Source organism: Condylura cristata, unplaced genomic scaffold (assembly GCF_000260355.1).
Source record: "Condylura cristata isolate star-nosed mole 26May11 unplaced genomic scaffold, ConCri1.0 scaffold00016, whole genome shotgun sequence".
NCBI classification, from domain to species: domain Eukaryota; kingdom Metazoa; phylum Chordata; class Mammalia; order Eulipotyphla; family Talpidae; genus Condylura; species Condylura cristata.
This window is the reverse complement of record NW_004567117.1, coordinates 28868299-28885799: the sequence shown is the minus strand read 5'-3', so window position 1 is coordinate 28885799 and position 17501 is coordinate 28868299.

The window sequence follows — 17501 nt, the reverse complement described above, 5'->3', positions numbered from 1 at the left end:
CTGGACCATGGAGATGGCACATGGGTGGTTTGGTGATGCCCACGGGGATTACAACGGAGATGAAAAAATGCAGAAAATGATGTAAAAACAAACTATTGTATTATTAAAAAAAAAGTCTTTCACACTATTTGCTTCCTTTGCCTTTGTGCATGTGAACGGCAGAATCCCTTTTAGAAAGTGCATCCCTTAACATATCTGGCTACTCCTCAGGTCACCTGCTAATAGGTTATACTATGCTGTCTCTATGGCTAACATGATGGTTGCCAGATGAATGTAGCCACGAGAATGAACAGGAGAATGAACAAGTCAATGAATAAAGTACGGAGGCTGGGTTTCTTAACATTGTTTTCAGTTTTGGTTCCTCTGTAGCGACTCCAGATATGAGCCCATGGCATGCAAAAATATTTGTTTCAGAAGCCAACAGAAAGTGAGGGAGACACGAGGAATCAGCATTCTATTCCTCAGCCAGTCTCAGAGCAGCAGGTGGTTCATGAGGAAGAAACAGAGATTATAATTGGGAAGGAGAGATAACTGCACTAAATCCACAAGGTTTTTGGTATAAAGTAGTGGTGTCATCCAGGATGGAGGTCCTGGGAAATGCAACAGGGTCTTCGTATTCGGGGCAACAAATGTCAGTTACTGAGTTATTGGCTTTGGACAAAATAAACCTCTTTGATATTCTGATTTCTTGTTTTTACAGAAGAGATGATAGAATTTTGCTGGGTTACTGAGGTTTAAATGAACACCACGTATGAGAGGATGAGTCAACTCTGATTGCTGTACACATATATGCTGTCTCTGTGGCTAACGTGATGGCTGTGAGATGACTGTCGGAAGTCAGCATGAATAGCAGAATGAACGAGTGGGTGAGTGGATGAGTCCTGAGACAGGGAGGTGGCGTAAGCACACAGATGTTAAGAGAGGCTGCGGACATGTGACAGAGGCAGTATCGAAACAAGGGCATTGAGGGGGGCTTGGAGCCACGCCCCAAAAGCCTCTGCTCCATGACCTTGAGGTAGTGGATTCTTTATCTCTTCAAGGTCAGAGAACTTGGTCAAACATCCTGTTCCTCAGGGGAAAGCCCTTAGGCCAATATCTGGTGCTTGCAGATAACGGTGGGTCCTGGGGTCCTAGCACTCTAGTTCAGAGCCCAGAGTTGAGTCCACTCTGTGGGGGAGTTGGGAAACAAAGCGGTCTCTTGGATGGTACTAATCGGGTCAGATGGCACACAGAGCACCAGAAGCATGCGTTTAGAAAGGGAAGAAACTATCATAAAGGTAATCAGCGGGGAAGGTGCTGATGGAAATCCTGGATGGAAATTCTTTGGAGGAGAATGGACGGACCAGCCCCATTTTATTGCATAGGCTTTGTCTATCTGAGACACCTAGCTTGTTACTTCCCTGGAAGAGAAAATCTGAACATCCTGTTCAGGCACTGGAGCCTTCCTCTTCAGACACTGGCCGGATGAACTTTCTAGTGGTCCCTTGCTTTGGCTGCCTTGCACGAACCTCTGCTGTGCAGAGCTGAATACACCATTTTAATGTGCCATCTCATGCCTCTTTTTTTAACACGGACTGCTATTGAAGTAGCATTGTTTTATATCCTTGCTAGAGTTTTGCCAGTTAGGTGTTTTAGAGTCAGTACATTCAGTGTGGTGCTCCCACCACTGAAGCACCCACAGCCCCCCAATACAGTCCACTGTGCTCTCCTTTCTTCCTCCCATGCCCCTATTCTTACTCCTCTTCTACCCCTCTTGAAGCACAGATCGTTCTAGTCCATTGTGTTCCATCACCAGGGTTCCATTCAAATCCCATCTTTTCCCTCTGGATAAGGGGGTGCAACTTGAACCCCATCTTTAGGCCTCTGCCACACCCTCATTCCTATCCTCCCAAATGCGAAGGCTCAGTTCCTCCATATTCTGATTCAGCATTCTCCGCCTCGGCACCTTTGAGGCTGTTTAGGCGTTTTATCTTTTCTCTTACACGGTGAGCTCTCTGAGGGCAGTGGCTGTGTTTAGCTTGGAATTCCTTGTGTCCCCTGATTCAGCTAGCACAGTCCTGGGCACACAGGGACCCCCAAACATACACGTGTCCCTGTGTCTCTGGAAGACAAACTCCTTAGTGATCACTCAACAGCCTGCTCTGAGGTACCTTTGATCAAAAGGACATTTGGAGGGAATTAGGACTTTTCACGTTTCTGAGGTGTAGCGGCAGCACCCAGTTTTGGCCCCCACCTCCACATCCTGCAGCCCCTCGTGTGCACCCACGAGGTTAGGCTCATGGCCGGTCTCTACATTACTTGTACCACCTGTGTGGACCTGCTGTGCTGATGCTGCTTTTGTGGTTTCTTCTCTGTGCTACATCTCCTCGATTCCTAACCACATCCCTTCTGCTCCCCCAAACAAACTCACAACCAGGTGCGGTCTCCCAGAGGCTGTTGATTTTCCTCAGTGCCATTCCTTTCTCATTCAACCCTCTCTACAGTGCCTAGTGCTCAAGCTTCTGTGGTTGAGGGGGCAAGTAGGGTGAACCAGACCCACCGCTAAATACCCTCAGAGGCAGGGTCAGATGAGAGACGCGGCTCTCATCTCGAACGCGGCTGCTCAGAGAGGCATGCGCTCTAGCAGGTGCTCAGGGATTCATGGAGTTGGCCCTGAACTGAGCCATAGGGCAGGCAGGGTTTGGACTGGCAAAGGGGAAAGAGAGCTGCAGCAGCAAGAGTGTGAAATGGGGAGGGAATGGAGCAGCTGGAAAGGAGGGGTTCAGGAGGAGCGGAAAGATAGATGTGGGCGAGGCAAAGGAGTTACCCAGACCATCGACATATTTACCCCTGAGGGGGTTCTGAGGCTCTAGGTGTACCCATCTTGTGTTGGCTCAGGACAATTAAGTCTTGCCATTGTCACTCTTGGAAATACCCACCCCGATCCTCAGGCGCTGGTGAATTTTCTCTTTGATAGACAGCAGGCAGAGGGGAGGGGTCCTCATGAGCCCATACTCAGGCAAGCTAAGGAAGGGGGTCCCCTCATGGCCCAACCTGCTTTAGTAGGAGTGTCAACAGTGAGCAGGATCAACTAAGTGGGCTAGAACGTACAGCAAGGCTCCTTGCTGCTTCCAAGAGAGAACGGGCACCAGGCAGAATAAAGGTCTGAGAGGAAGCCACCCTGAGAAGGCCCAGAGAGTGGCGCCTCTGACATGCCTCATCAAGGGAAGAAATTCTCACGGACACAGTCCGAGTTCAGATAAGCTGGGGTTGGGGGCATTCTAGAGGCTGGGAACGTTTTCAGAAGCAGGAGGAGAGTGTGAGTCAAGCGCAGTTGCTTTGGGCTGTGTCTATATGCCTTTTCCTTAGGAAGTCTTAGAATGCACAGGCATAGCACCTGAGCACGGTGGGACAGGACACTGGAAAAACAAAAGCCAACTTGAGACACATAAGTGGGGTTCGCAGCCTGGCCCCGGCACATCAGACACCCGCTTAAAGAGAGAGACACTGGCAAAGAGAACATCCAGAGCAGATGGCAGGGGCTGGAGGGCCCTAAGGACTCAGGACTGGCTATGGAAGAGGGTGAGAAACTTGGAGAAGGATGAAGGGAGGGGACAGCATGGAGGGCAGCAATCACCAAATAGCTGCTGAACTGAAACCTGTGCTAAAAGTTCACTCTTGTGGGCAGTGTTTCCAGGGGGACAGAACTAAGAATGTAGAGGCTACTGACTTCTAACCCAGAGGCAAGAGTGCCGCCTGCACTACTGCTATCTCTAGCGCGTTCGTCACTTAAGGGCCTGATGGGGCCTGGCGCTGCATTTCTTTGTATCAGAAAGCTGGTTGCATTCAGCACAATGAATACTCAGATAGCATTCGGAGTATGTTCTGCAACATGTGGAGAAAGCTTCATTTTGGGGAGATTCTAAAAACCTCTCATATCACGTGTATGTACATTTTGTACTCAACATTGGCAATCCAGTGTAGGGGCAGCGGGCTTTCAGGAGAGGGCAAGGGACACAATATCCCAGGCTACAGGTGCATCACGTGAGGGCTGACTCAGCAGAATCACCACCTACATCATTTTTGGTGTTTACACCTCCAGAACTGGTTACATTGAGATTGCCTACAGGTCATATGTAAATAGATATAAATCATTATTACATAAATATAAACGCAGAATTCCAAGTAGCAGGAAATTATAGCAGCACATACTGTCTCATTTAATCCTCATGATGATTCCAGGAGGTGGGAACTATTAGCTACATTTTATCGAAAAGGAAAACAAGACAGAAAGGTAAGTAAATTAAGTAAAGGAGCTGGCATTGAGCTGGCAGATGCCCGAGGTAGGGCTTGACTGCAGACCTGCTTGAAGGTTTAGTTTCTCTGCTCCATGGGAGGCAGCGAACAAGAAGTTGCCTTCTCAGAGACTGTGAGGGAATTTCTGCCTTGGAAGGTGGGGTGAGGATGTATAAGGTTCTTTCCTTCTCTATACGGCTATGGTTTGACCTCTGGAAATTTCAGGCAAACAATAAACTGCTAAGGTGGACCTGCTCTCTACCTCCTGTACAATGCCAGATGCAATACTGCCAGGCAGAAAGATTGGCTACAAGGCAGGGAGCGTGATGTTAGCTTATAGCTCTCTGATTCCGTCTTTTCTCAGCAATTTGCCCTTGCTGTCCCTTTGAGGGTACCTAGCCTGTCCCAATAAAAGAGCATCAGACTGACAAATGGAGAAGACTGGAGCTGGAGGCCTCTAACATCCACTGGGAGTGGATTCACTTGGAATTTCTCTCTTCCCACCTATGCTAAAAAGAAATCTCCCTCACTCCTTGGAGGATCTAGAGATGCTTCCTTTTATGGTGGGAAGGGAAGGGTCCAATTTTACTTCTAAGGTCAGTTTATGAGTTCTTACCAGTCAGGAAGATTTTGTGAAAAACATCTTCCTTGTAGACTGCATTTAGGAAGTGTCTTATATCTGGGACACGTGCTGGTCTTTCAAATATAAAGCTATACTACACTCTAGAATGTTCTTTCTTAAGTCATAAATGCCAGCTTCTCTCTCCCCGTGGAATCTAAGGCAAGTGCTCCCTTAAAAACCCTTTCTGTCTCACAATTGAGAATCTGTACTAGTGTTACCCTAGAGCTGAGAAATCAGAGCTATGGATTAATTTTGTCATAGTTACAGCATGACTTACTCAGCTCATTCAATTCAGTTCTAGTCAACAAGTATTTATTGAGCAACTGCTACACGCTTGGTTTCCTGAAAGTAGCAGGTGTATCTGCATTTTCAAATCCATCTCACGCGACAGATCTTACATCAAAGACCTGCTTAGTGGTAGAATTTAGTAGTGCTGGCGAGCAACATTTGTTCAGTTGAGCATCTTCCACATACAACTAACATTTCTCACTATAGACAAATGTCTGCTCAGGCACTACAAAGAGAGCTAGTCCTGCCTGGATACCTAGTTCTGAAGATGGCAAAAATGAGGATTACAGACCTCTCCCTAAAGTAACAGCATTTCGCTGCCGCCCCTCTCCTGTCAACACCCTTTTCTCTCTGGATTTGGTCTTATACCCTGCCTGCTGTTTTCTTTGTTGTCTTTTCATCCCCACCAAGTTGGGTGGAAGGGTGCCCCCCCCATTTCCTCCCATCACTGCCCCCTCCCTAGCCCCTCCCACAACCGGTCCTTCCCAGCACAAGGTTCCATTCTTCATTAATGCTGTTTTAAAGCCAACACGGAGCTGTTTTCCAGATGTGGCCATGCGCAGACAGTAATTGTGCTCTGTGATCCCTTCCAGCTGCTCCCATCGCTTGCCAACAAACTTCCCCCACCCCCACCTTGTAGCCCCAGGAGTCTGTGTATGGGGGCTGCAAATTAGGGCAAGCCTTGTAAAATGATCATGTGCTACACAAGGCCTTCCCCACAAGAATTATGGACTTTATAACTGAGCTAATTGGCATTAGGTCTTGCCTGAAAGGTCAACAGAGTGGCAGAGAAACAGGATCTTTGTAAATTGATCGGCTGGCCCCCCCTGCTTTTGTTCCCCCCAACTCCCTTTCCCATTTTGAAATACTGCCTACCTGCCCTGCAGAATAGCTGACTCTCATAAATTACTGTTTTGACTGTATGGGACTGTGACACATTGTTTCACATCACGTGGAAGCCGTGGGGATGTTGAAGGGGTGCATAATTACACCCTGCAAATTCTTCTGCATACCACAAGCTTCAGCTTTCATGCACCTTGGTGAAGTGGGGCATTGTAATGCTCTTGACCTTCAAATCAAGTGTAATTTATCCAAAGGTAGCATACAGGCTTTGGATTATTTATTTATTTTTTGTTCAAGTACATGCATTCCTTTGGAATGATCTTGTCTGATAGCAGGCCCTTTGCCTTATGTTATTTATCAGATAGGAATACTTATGTAGTGGGTTTTTTTTTTTTCATTCCACAAATTCTTACTGAACTTATCACAGGCAAGGTCCAAGACTGACTTTAGGGGGGAAAGTAAGTTCTCTTTAGAATCAGAGATGTTCTGCTTATATCTATAGATGTACATGTTTTGAAGCCTTACAGACTCAAATTGTGTGTCCCCTCCATTTTATGCCCACAGTTTGGGGTACGCAAGGAAAGTGCCTGCGTACATATATGGTAGGTCATATATATGGTAGGTCAGAGGGCTAAGTAATTGAACTCCTGGTCCTGCCCCATATCTCCTTCTTAGTTAGGGACACTTGAGGCTCTAATGAACAGCTCATTTAGTATCACCGCCCACAGGCACACTGGCCCATTCCTTCTAGCAGAGAGACTGGAGGAAGCAGAGCTTGGCTGGCCAATATAATGGGAAAGGCAAGTGATTCAAGTTTCAGTGGTCAATTTTTGGGTCATAGGTGGGGGAAGGGGACCTGAAAATTATCTATTTGTGAAACATGTCATCTTAAAACCTAATAAACAATGCCACTTGCATACACACACACATAAATATATACATATATATGTGTGTATATAAGGTAACCTTTTCCTTAAATGTACGTTAATGCTATTGTGATGTGAACATTGGATTCATTTAGAAATATGGACAATAAGTGTTTGCCAAATCAACAGATCATAAAATCTTAACTGCTACCATGCTGGAGGTTATTTAAAGCAAAAAGGAGGTCTGCGAGCTGGGACTTTTGGGAGCCCTTGTCTGCATCATCACTGACCCAGGTCACTTTACCTTGTCTGTATCATCTGAGCACAAGTTCCTTCTGTTCCCCTCGACACTGTAGCCAGGTCCTCCTCAGCTTAGATCCTCCCATGACTGCCATCCTACTCCAAGTCAAGGCCACGTACTTGTCACAGGCCCCTACTCTGGCCCCATCTGTATTATCCTCCCCTTTGCTCACTTCACCCCAGCACCCAGCCCCCTGCTACTCCTCACACAGTTTGCATGTTGCTTCCTTCTGTCTATGACACCCCAGTCCCAGGTGACCGAATGGCTGGTGCACATTCCCCTTTGGGCATGACTGCAGCAGAACCACCTTCCCTGCCTACCTCATCCAACAGCTACTGCCTGTCCCTGCCCTCTGGATCCCTCTTCCTGCTTTATTTTATACCATAGCACCCAATGTCCTCTGTCTTTCCACCAGAACACCAGCTCCTTGAGAAGAGGACCTCTGTATAGGGAACCCACAGTGTGTGATGGGCGCACATAGTGTCCTTGGGTGATATTTATGAAATGACGAGTGTCCCTGCTGAAGGACACTGGGTACCAAGACAGAAGGAGAGAGCTGGGGGTGCGAGGAGGTTGGCCACGCTCCCTTCCCCCTTTGTGGCATGGGTATCTGGAGTCAGTTGCCCTTCTGGAGGAAGACAAAGATGGGCCTTGCTTTTTTCGCCTAATGGAGATGCTCCAGTGTCTGGGTCTGGTCTACTCAGCCTGTTTCTTGTATCTTTCAAGCCCAGGAACTGGGCTGATGATAAAAGACACACATACATGAGAGCCCTGCCTGCACTGGGAGAACCGGTCACACATCTGTGACTAACAAATGATTCCACTTCTCTGAGTCTTATGTTTAAATCTTCAAGATGAAGGGATTTGTCTAGAAAAAGCTCTAAATCTAAGTGATTCTGTTATGACAAGGGATGTGAAATGCAAATGAACTTCAACTCTTAGAAAAGTATTATGCAGTAATATTTACTACAAAGTCAGGGGTCCTTGAGAAAAATCCAACTCTGTGGTGTACTCCTCTTTCCTCACCCGTATGCACCCTCCAGCCCACTTTGTGCACTCACCACATAAGACCCTGCTTCCCTCGAGTATCTACCTGGAACCCCCAGTCACCCTTCCACTTTCTGCCCAACTGCCTGTTGGGTGGCTCCAGCCCATTCTGCATTGACCTTAGGTAGCAGCTGACCCCACTCCACCCAAAATAGCTGCCTGACTTTCCTCGAGCACCTGGTGGCCTCCTCTTCCCCCAGTAGTCTAACTCTCTGCCTTCTGGGGGGCAAATGAGGGAATAAAGGCACCCTTGAGAAAGTGTCTATAGTTGGAGTGGGGTGAGAACAAAAGATTAAGATTGATGAGGGCACAGTGGTCACCTGGAGGCCTCCAGGCACTAGCACTGCCTAGTGGAAGACATGGAAGATAAGAGCCAGAGGAAGGAACGGCAGGAACAAGAGAATGGAGAAGAGTGAGCTGCACATAGAGCCTGGTTATCTGCAGGGTGGGTCGGTGGGCAGTAACCCTCACCTCAGGCCCTTAGCAGCCCTCTTTCCACCACATGCAAACAATGAGCTGTCCTGAATGAAAAAGGAAAATGCATCCTGTGTCAACACTTCTCTGCCTTGCTCTGAATGTATAATATGTCAGAAGGACCCACTGACTTTTCTTCGGCTAGAGTTGGGCCCTGAGCCCCGGTATGGTCCACAGGCCAACCGGCCAACCTGTGCTTCTCCTTGCGGTTGGTCCTGATCCTGGGATCCCTTGAATTCAGTTAGAGAGACCTTCCCACCGTGTTTGTCACCGAGAACCATTACTCTGTATGACCCACAGCCATGTCACCTCATCCTATCATCCTTAAATAGGATGGGATACATGTCCATGATTCCTGTCTAGAACATGGTATTCTCTGGTGCCCAAGCACATGCCCATCTTTTCTGTGTGGCGTTGTGGCATGGGTCCTGCTCAAGCTATGCTTACTATAGTGTCGCCCAGAAAATCCATTTTGTCCAGGAAATTATGGTGCTCCTCAGGAATGACTGTGGCCCATAATCAACGGGACCTACGAGGTTAGAGAGAAAGCCCCAGCCTCTGTTTATGGTCAGAATTTACCTCAGGGACTTGACCCTGCACCCCTGGCCTCCTGCCTCCTGGACCTGGGACCAACTAGCTAAGAGAACCTGACAGCGATTCCTCTGCAGTTTAATGTTTCAGGGCATGCAGACACGTCTCCCTTCTGGTCTTACTGACACTTCTATCTGCATCTTGGTAGCACCCCCAGAATGCCGGGCTCGTTGTCATTGCAATGGCTATGCCCTCACTCCTGCGGTCAGTACACTCTTGTAGCCTCGCTGCCAGAGTAGAGCAAAACCACCAGTGTTTCAGAAGGCGGCAGTCATACCAGTACAGGCAGCTTCCGAACAGATCCCTTCTACTTCCAGGGGGCAGTGCTGACAGGACATGTGGGAATGCCCGGTCTGCCACAGTAAAGCCAGTGTGACGACATTCACAGCCATCCATCACTCAGAAGTGTCACCACTCATGGTCATTGCTCTGTACCCCTCTGTGGTCACCTCCCCTCCTGCGAGCACACACTACTGCCCCTCTGGGGTATTTTCTGACACCATTCCTGATATTTTATCTCATAGCCCCACACAAGGCCTTATGTTGACTCAGTTCCCTTCTCTTCTGCCCCAGGATAGGGGGAGAAATGCCAGCCAGGCTGAAGTGGAGAGGCTGCTTGGCAGCCTGGTGCGAAGGGGCCTCCCTACATGGCCTGGGCACTGTTGTCACAACAGCAGCCGCCATCATCTTGTTGGTGAGCTGCAGGCCTCGGACCCATCTGCTGCAGTTCTGCGCTCTGGGCCTCACACTGCAGCTCTTCCGGAAGAGGTTTTCACAAGTTCAGAGCAGTCCTGGGTATTGGGGAGTTGAAATTATTTTTACCCATGTGCAGCTGAAATAGCCATCTGCCATCACACAGCCCAATTCCCCACTGTGTTTAAAATCCATCTGGAGTTCTTCTTCTTCTTTTTTTTTTTTTAAATTCTCCATATTTAAAAACAAGAAAGCACCTCAGTGTCTCAGTGCAAAGAAAGGTGTCATATCTTTGTGTCTTTTCTGCTGGTGGCAGGTGCTTTCCTAGGATAAAGGACAAATAGAGGGCTACTCGTGCTTGTTCCAAGCTACACTGATGAGTTATTGGCTCTGGTGCCATGACTGTTTCTTCTTCTAGGGTTGTTTGTATCCTTGTATCTAAATATAATCCAAAGCCTGGCTCATGCCACCTCCTCCACGAAGACTTTCTGGTTGCTCTAGCCCTCCTTCTCTGACAGCTCCATGGCAGAAACTCCTTAGCACGTACCCCTTCCTCTCCTTTGTACCTCTCTCCTCGGTGACCACCAGAACTGGTCTTGCAGCTGATCTTGCAGCTGCAGAACCCGGCCCAGACATGTCCTCAATGAAGTCTTGGAATGTTCTCTAATTCCTTCTCTTCCTTCAAGAGTACTCAGATTGCCAAAGTACTCAGATCCTTTCTTGAAGAGATTTTTGCCACAGTTGAACTTCTATAATGTCAAATAAATCGTCAGGATTCAATATCACGCACATGCTCTTTCTGCTTTGTCAAAGGTCTCCCTGTGTACTTAAGTGTGGAGATAGTATCTTATGCCTCATTGCCGACCTAATGACCAGCCCGGGGAGGTGCTCAATGAATGATTTTGACTTAAATTATGAGGGTGATGAAGATGGGACCAGTCAACTAACAAAAGGCTGGCAGCATCCTAAGGCTTCTCACAGATGACAGGGATTGAATGACGAATAAATTTTCATCCCTACCTTCAAAGAACTCCTTGTCTAAAGGAGGATGCATTTGGGTGGTGGTGGGGGGACCAGTAATGGGGTGTCAGAGGAGGGAGCAGTGGACTTATTAAAGGAGATAAAAATGTTGATCTTTGAACTTGAGGTTGCAGTAAGAGGCTGCACAAAGGCACAGATGTGGGCAGGGTCTGGAGGGTCTGGGGAGCAGTGTGGTTCTGTGTGACTGAAGCACAGGAGTTTGAGAGTTTGAGGGGTAGGTCCAGAAGAGCTGTCAGACCCCATCCCAGACTTCCTTAGTCATTTGCTCGAATTAGAGCGTGTGCATTTATCTAAATGTCTTTTTAGTAACAAGGTCTATGGGTCTGTCATCCTCTATACAAAGTGAGACGGCCTCTCATTCGCCTAAAATTGTCCACCCCTATTTCTCTAGGGGGCTTAGTGCAACTGATATCTCTCCAGCTAGCCTGACTGTCTTTTTTTCTTGTGGGAAGAAAAAAAGACACCTATGGAAAAACAATTAGAAAATAGACCTCTAGAGAGATAGCCCTCCACCACCTTCATGACTTTCACTAATTTCTTTAATGCCCTGGAGCCTCAGTCTTCCCCTTGAAAACAACAGGGAAAATATCACCAAACTCACCTCCTTCATTGGGTAGTTATGGAGCTGAACTATAACAATAGATGCAAGATCCTCAAAACACATAAAACTCATCGCAGATGCAAGGGCTTATTACCCTGAGGAAGGAGACAGCCGCTCCTTCCTCCCGCGAAGACTCCCTCACCAGGCTGCACAAACTGCAGTGGGGTCCCTTGGTCTCCCATAGCAACTCGCCTTATCATCCCACTGGCATTTTTGCCTCCACATAAGGCGGCACTTGCTCATTAGGCATAACAAATTACCCACGCTCCACTGGGGTATAGATGGAAAGCTGCGAGGTAGAATAGATTTCTCCCCTCTGCTTCCCTCCCTCTCCCTTTTCATGTTCACAAGTGTCTCCAGAACAAGCTGTCTCCTGTCTGGGGAAGGCTGAGCCGAGGCCGCGCAGAGGTGGTGTGCAGGATCTGAGAAGGCAGCTGCTTCAGCCTTCTCCCAAATGCTTCCTGCAGTTTGGCTGACTCTGGCCCTGCCATACTTGTGGCACATCTGAATATCAGTTGTTTGCATAAATTAGAAGCCCAGCACATCACAGCCCTGTATTTACAGTACCCAAATCTGCTTTCTTGGGGGCAGAGTATTAAGGGGCCAGAAGACAAGTTCCCATTTCTTAACTCCAATCTTGAGGACGTCACAGGGGCCTCCTTGTGGTCCCATTTTCAGTGCTCAGTCTCTTCGACTTCCCCTCAAACAATAAGGCCTATCCCAAACCCTGGTCATGGAACAAAACTGCACAGGACAGAAGGTGGGGAAGAGAGGCGAACCTTTGCCAATACTGTAGGATTCATCAAGAGAGCCATTCTTTCTCCACTCTCAGGCGTCCCTTTTCACCCTCACTTAGGTGGACAGGGCCTCTCTGATCCCACACAGATGCCCAGCATGCCACCTGGGGCCAGTTCCCATCATCCAGAGTTTTCTGTTCTGTCTCCATCCAGGTCATCACTATGGAGCCAAAAGATCACCACTGATGAGGCTGGAGGCATGCTTTCTACTTCTGGGTTAAGTGACTTCACCTACCTAATGCCCAGTTCATGAGCAGTAAGGGTGATATCTGACCCTTGTGATTCTTTTACCTGCTTCCTCTACCAGGCATTCAGGGTCCTGTCCCTCACTGAAGGGAATCTTACTCCTGTGCTGTTGGGAAAAGCTAATGTGGCAGCCTCAAGCCCCACCCTCCTACCTCTGTCCGGAGTCCTGAGCCCAGGAGAAGAGGTTACAGCGTCTATCACAGCTGCTTTCTTCTTTCTTAGAGCCCCTACTGGACACCTGTCCCTGAGTTCGCCACTCTGGATCACCGCCTAGTTGTTTTGGCTTTGACAATCCTGCCTCCCACAAACGGGCGACAGAGTTCCCTGATGCCTGAAATCAAGTTGGCACCAGGCTTAGCCTTCGGAAATTCCCAGTAACAACATTTTAAACAAAATGATTAGCTGGAAAGTCTCGATTTCTATATTCTCCAACCTCCCCTGTCCACCTTTCCGCCTTTCCACCTGTCCACTCCAGCCAACCATTTTGCTTTTCTATCTCAACCAGAGCTTTTTGGCTTCATACACTTTCTCATTCTCCATCTGCCATACGTGCCTCTGTTCTCCAAAGCCCCTCTCTATAAAAGCTCTTCAAGATCAATACACAGCGGGCTTCAACCTCTTTCCTTAATTAAAAAATCCCTCACAGTTAATACAAATTTTACAAGGCACTTTCATGGAAGTCATCTCATTTTATCATCTCACAGACATTACAATCCCTGTTCTGAAGGTGAGTAAACTGAAGGTTAAGGAAAATAAATGAGTCCACAGTCACTAGGTAAAACCCAGGAGGCCCCTGAGGGCCAGGCCAGGGACTTAATGGCAGCCCTGGGTGCCTAGCTAAGAGTTGCAGTTACAATACTGGCATGCAGCTCAAGCATCTGTGGGGCTGTCGACAATCCCTCTTCCTGGCTTAGTTTGCTCCAGAGTGGCTTACTTTCCACTCCACAGCTCTTTCTTGGTTGAAGTCACCTAAGGTATCGGGATAGAACTGCTGCAGTGTGAGCCAGACTAGGAAGGGTTTGGGAACACAGGCCATGGGGCATTTCAGAGACATAAAGTCAACCTTTAAATGTCCCTAAGAAACTTCTCCTGAGTGACCATGTTAAAGGTGGGTCCGGCTCTCTTATGTGCAAAGCAATACGGTAAGGCTCAGAAAGAAACCCTTCACACTGTTTAAACCATAGATCATTGTGATTTTTTTTGTTTGCTTTGCTCATATGACAATTATTTGTGCCTTTGTAACTTTAAGAATTGGTTGCTTTTTTTTTTTTTTTTAAACAAGAATTGTAACTTTCTTTACCCAGGACAAGAGGAACTCTGGGCCTCCTGGTCTGTTTCAGAAAGGGGCTAGGGAATTGCTAGAAAGGGCCCAAGGACCACAATGAACTGGTTTCTAGGTTGAGAAGACTGGGCATGGTCTGGTGTCTGTCCTATGCCTTTGGTTAATAGCAAGAGCTGCTTGTGGGAAGCAATAGAAATCCAAATGGATCTCATTTTGAGAATATCCGAAAGCATCTAAGAGAACAAATAAAATTAATGCTATCATTGAAAACTTTCTATGTGTCAAACTCTTTGCAAAGCATTTATATAGATCATCTCATTTTTATCTTCATCGCAACCTCTTTAGGTGAATTCCATTACTATCCCCATTATATATATGAAGAAACTGAGGCACGACAATAACGTCCCCATGGTCAACATGGTCTGTGGTGGAGCTGAAAGTGGTGTGGCTTCAAAGCAGACTTATTTATAAAGTTCTTTGGCCCTTCAGGGTTTAGGGAAAGTTCTTTTACAAAAGAACCCTAACCACTGGCTTCCTTCCCATAGCAAGAGCTCTCCTATTCTAGTGATACTGACTATTGCTTCAAGAGCCTATGTCAGAAGTGGAGGCAAATTTAGCAAAGAAAAGTAAATGCATTGCTCAATGAGTTTAGATATTGGGTTTGATCTGATTTGCTTCAATGCAATTTGACTCAATTCAACTCAGTTCTCATGTGTTCAGCACTAATGAAAGTGTGCCAGGCAGACTTCTCTATCTTGGGAATTCTCTAATAAAGCTAAGTCAATCTAGAAATAATTTTCAAAAAGGCGTAAAAGTTTGGCTAATCTGATGCAGCAATTCTCCTAGCAGCTTATTTTAAGGACATAATCTTGAATGCATGAAAATATTAGCTATGAAGATGTTCCTCTTTGTTTATTAAACAGTAAAAAACAAAATAAATGTCTCAGGGGTAGGAGACAGGCATTAGATGCCACTAATATAGACTTTATGAGTTTTAGCAACATAATGGCTAGGCAGATTGAGACCAGTCAGGTAGGGCTGAAACAGCCCACTGTTTTTAATTCCACAAGGACTTTGCAGGGATCTCAGATTTTGTTCCTATTATATTTACTGATTTATTCCTAAATCAAAAAAATGCCTTATAGTTAGGTTTGTTAAGAACGTAGGTCCTAGTAAATTAACAAGCATTTATTTCCTAAACTTTGGTAGCTATCTGAAGAAATATTGTGCATCAATTGAAAGAAAAGACAATATTTCGATTTCATTCCTGAGCAGTCATCATCGTTTGCTAGTAGGATGTGTGCACCTGTTAGGCAATGTGCAATTAGTTAAATCTCAGAAGTCAACTGGATACCTCTAACTTCATTTTGTTTTCCACACTGATTTTCATAGGGTATTTTCTTTTTAATGTAGCAACCAATGAAAACCCAGCTTGCAAAGACAGAATGATAATCATGTGTAACAGGACCTAATGCTGACACTGAACTCTCCAGTTGGCAGTTTGCTCCGTATCTGACTGTATTGAGTATCACTGTGTGTTCCTAGGCCATTAAAAATATTTTGTAGTGCCCTCGTGGATTCCCTGACACAGAGTTTGGGGACAGCAAAAACAAGCTATCTTCCATTTTGTTGAAACAAACTGTCTTCTTTATTTGTCCCCCTTGGACTAGTTTTGATGTGCATTGACAGATTTGTGGGGACATGCTATTCACTTTCTTCTTGACTGTAGCAAAAGAAAATCAACCCAGCAGCATGATTAATAACACAGATCCTCAGCTCCAGTTTCAGGGAGGCCATAGGGCATAGTGGGGACTGGAGAACACAAGTTCCTACTAAAGAGCGCAGCTCCCACTTAGCTCCCATCCATGTGACCCTATGCCAATGTGGGGCTGTCATTGTTCAAAGAAAGCTGAAAAGCGAACTATTCTTGTAGTCTCCTAGTATGCTGATATTGGCAACTAACTTGAACATATTACTCATAAATACTGGGCTGGTTAATACTATGCTACATGCAAAACAAATATGTCCATCAATGGTGTTTTGCTTGAGAGCTACCAATTTGGGACATGTAATGAGTTATAGTTAAAATTGTCATTGTTGATAAATACGTAATTACACGGACATAATGCTTGTGACATACTAAGTAAAAAAGGTAACTAATGAAAATCATTTTTATAGAAGTTATTTAGGGGTAGCAAGAAGACTAAAAGATGGTTAAAATGACTATTGCTGGGTAAGGAAGCATTTAAATCTTTTTGTTTCTCTGAATTTTTCAAGTATTTTTATGATAACCACATACAAAATTTCTTGTTTTGTATTTGTTTTAAAAAGGAAACTTAAAATAATTACTGTGACCAAGACATTAAGGGTAAACACAAATACAGATAAAAGTCATAAGAGAAATGGCCCTGCTTTTATAGACGCTTATGCAGTAAAGGGCAGAGAACCACCAGATATTACTGGTGATAGATTAACTGACAAAACAAGCAAGAGTTATATGATATTTATATCTAAGTCACTGAGTAAATGAATTAGTGGGCGACCTGGTCATGAAGCTGCATGAAGATTCCCCAAGACCACCTCTAAGTTCACTGATTCAGAACTCAGCTCATAGTTGCAGTCATGCCTAGGACTGATCATAGTGGCAGGAAACAAAGCAAAAGCAGCAAAGGGAAAAGGCACGTGGGGTGAAGTTCTGAGGAAACCGACAGCTTGCTTCCAGGAGTGTTCTCCTGGTGGAGTCACATTGGAGGCACTGAATTCTTCCAGCAGCAAACTGTGGCACCACAGGTGAAGTGCATCCCAGGGGGCTCCTGAGGAGCCTAGGGCTTCAGGGGGTCATGGGCATGCCAAGTGTGCCCAGCACGTACTGAAATTCTAGATGCCTAGAAGGAAGTAGGTTTCAGCACAAATCACATGGTTCGTACAATCAATCGAGGTGCATGAGCCATGCTTATCAATTAGGGAGTGCTGGGAACATTCCTAAAATCCATGTTCCCAGACACCAGCCAGGAGTCACCCTTGTGAGAAGACCTTTTCACAGAGGGCAATCTCACACCTGCTGTATTATCTCTTTTCTGTACTGAAGCCTTCAGGGGGGAGATGAGATTTGAGCAGGACCATCATTTAGGAAGGTGGAGAGAAAAAAAGTGTTCTAGGCATGTGCAAATCTTTCTTTAGAATTCAGAGAATCTTATAATCAGAAGGAGTCAAAAAGTTATCTAGTATTTCCCAAAGGCAAGCGTTTACTATTAGTGGTAGTTTTAGACCACTTAAGGATGAATATTTTGTATTTTAAAGTTCTCATATTTATTTTGATGTGCAGTGGTGTTTGTGTGTGTTTGTATATGTATAAAATAAATAACATAATTACAATGTATTCTAGATATTGGGTAAACCTATCTCACTATCATCTTTGTAAAATATTGGTACTTATTATTCAGGATAAAGCTAATTATAATCATGAATCAAAAAAGTGTGTCAATTTTTTTTTATTAAAAAGTTTATTTTTACATCATTTTGCACATTTTTTTT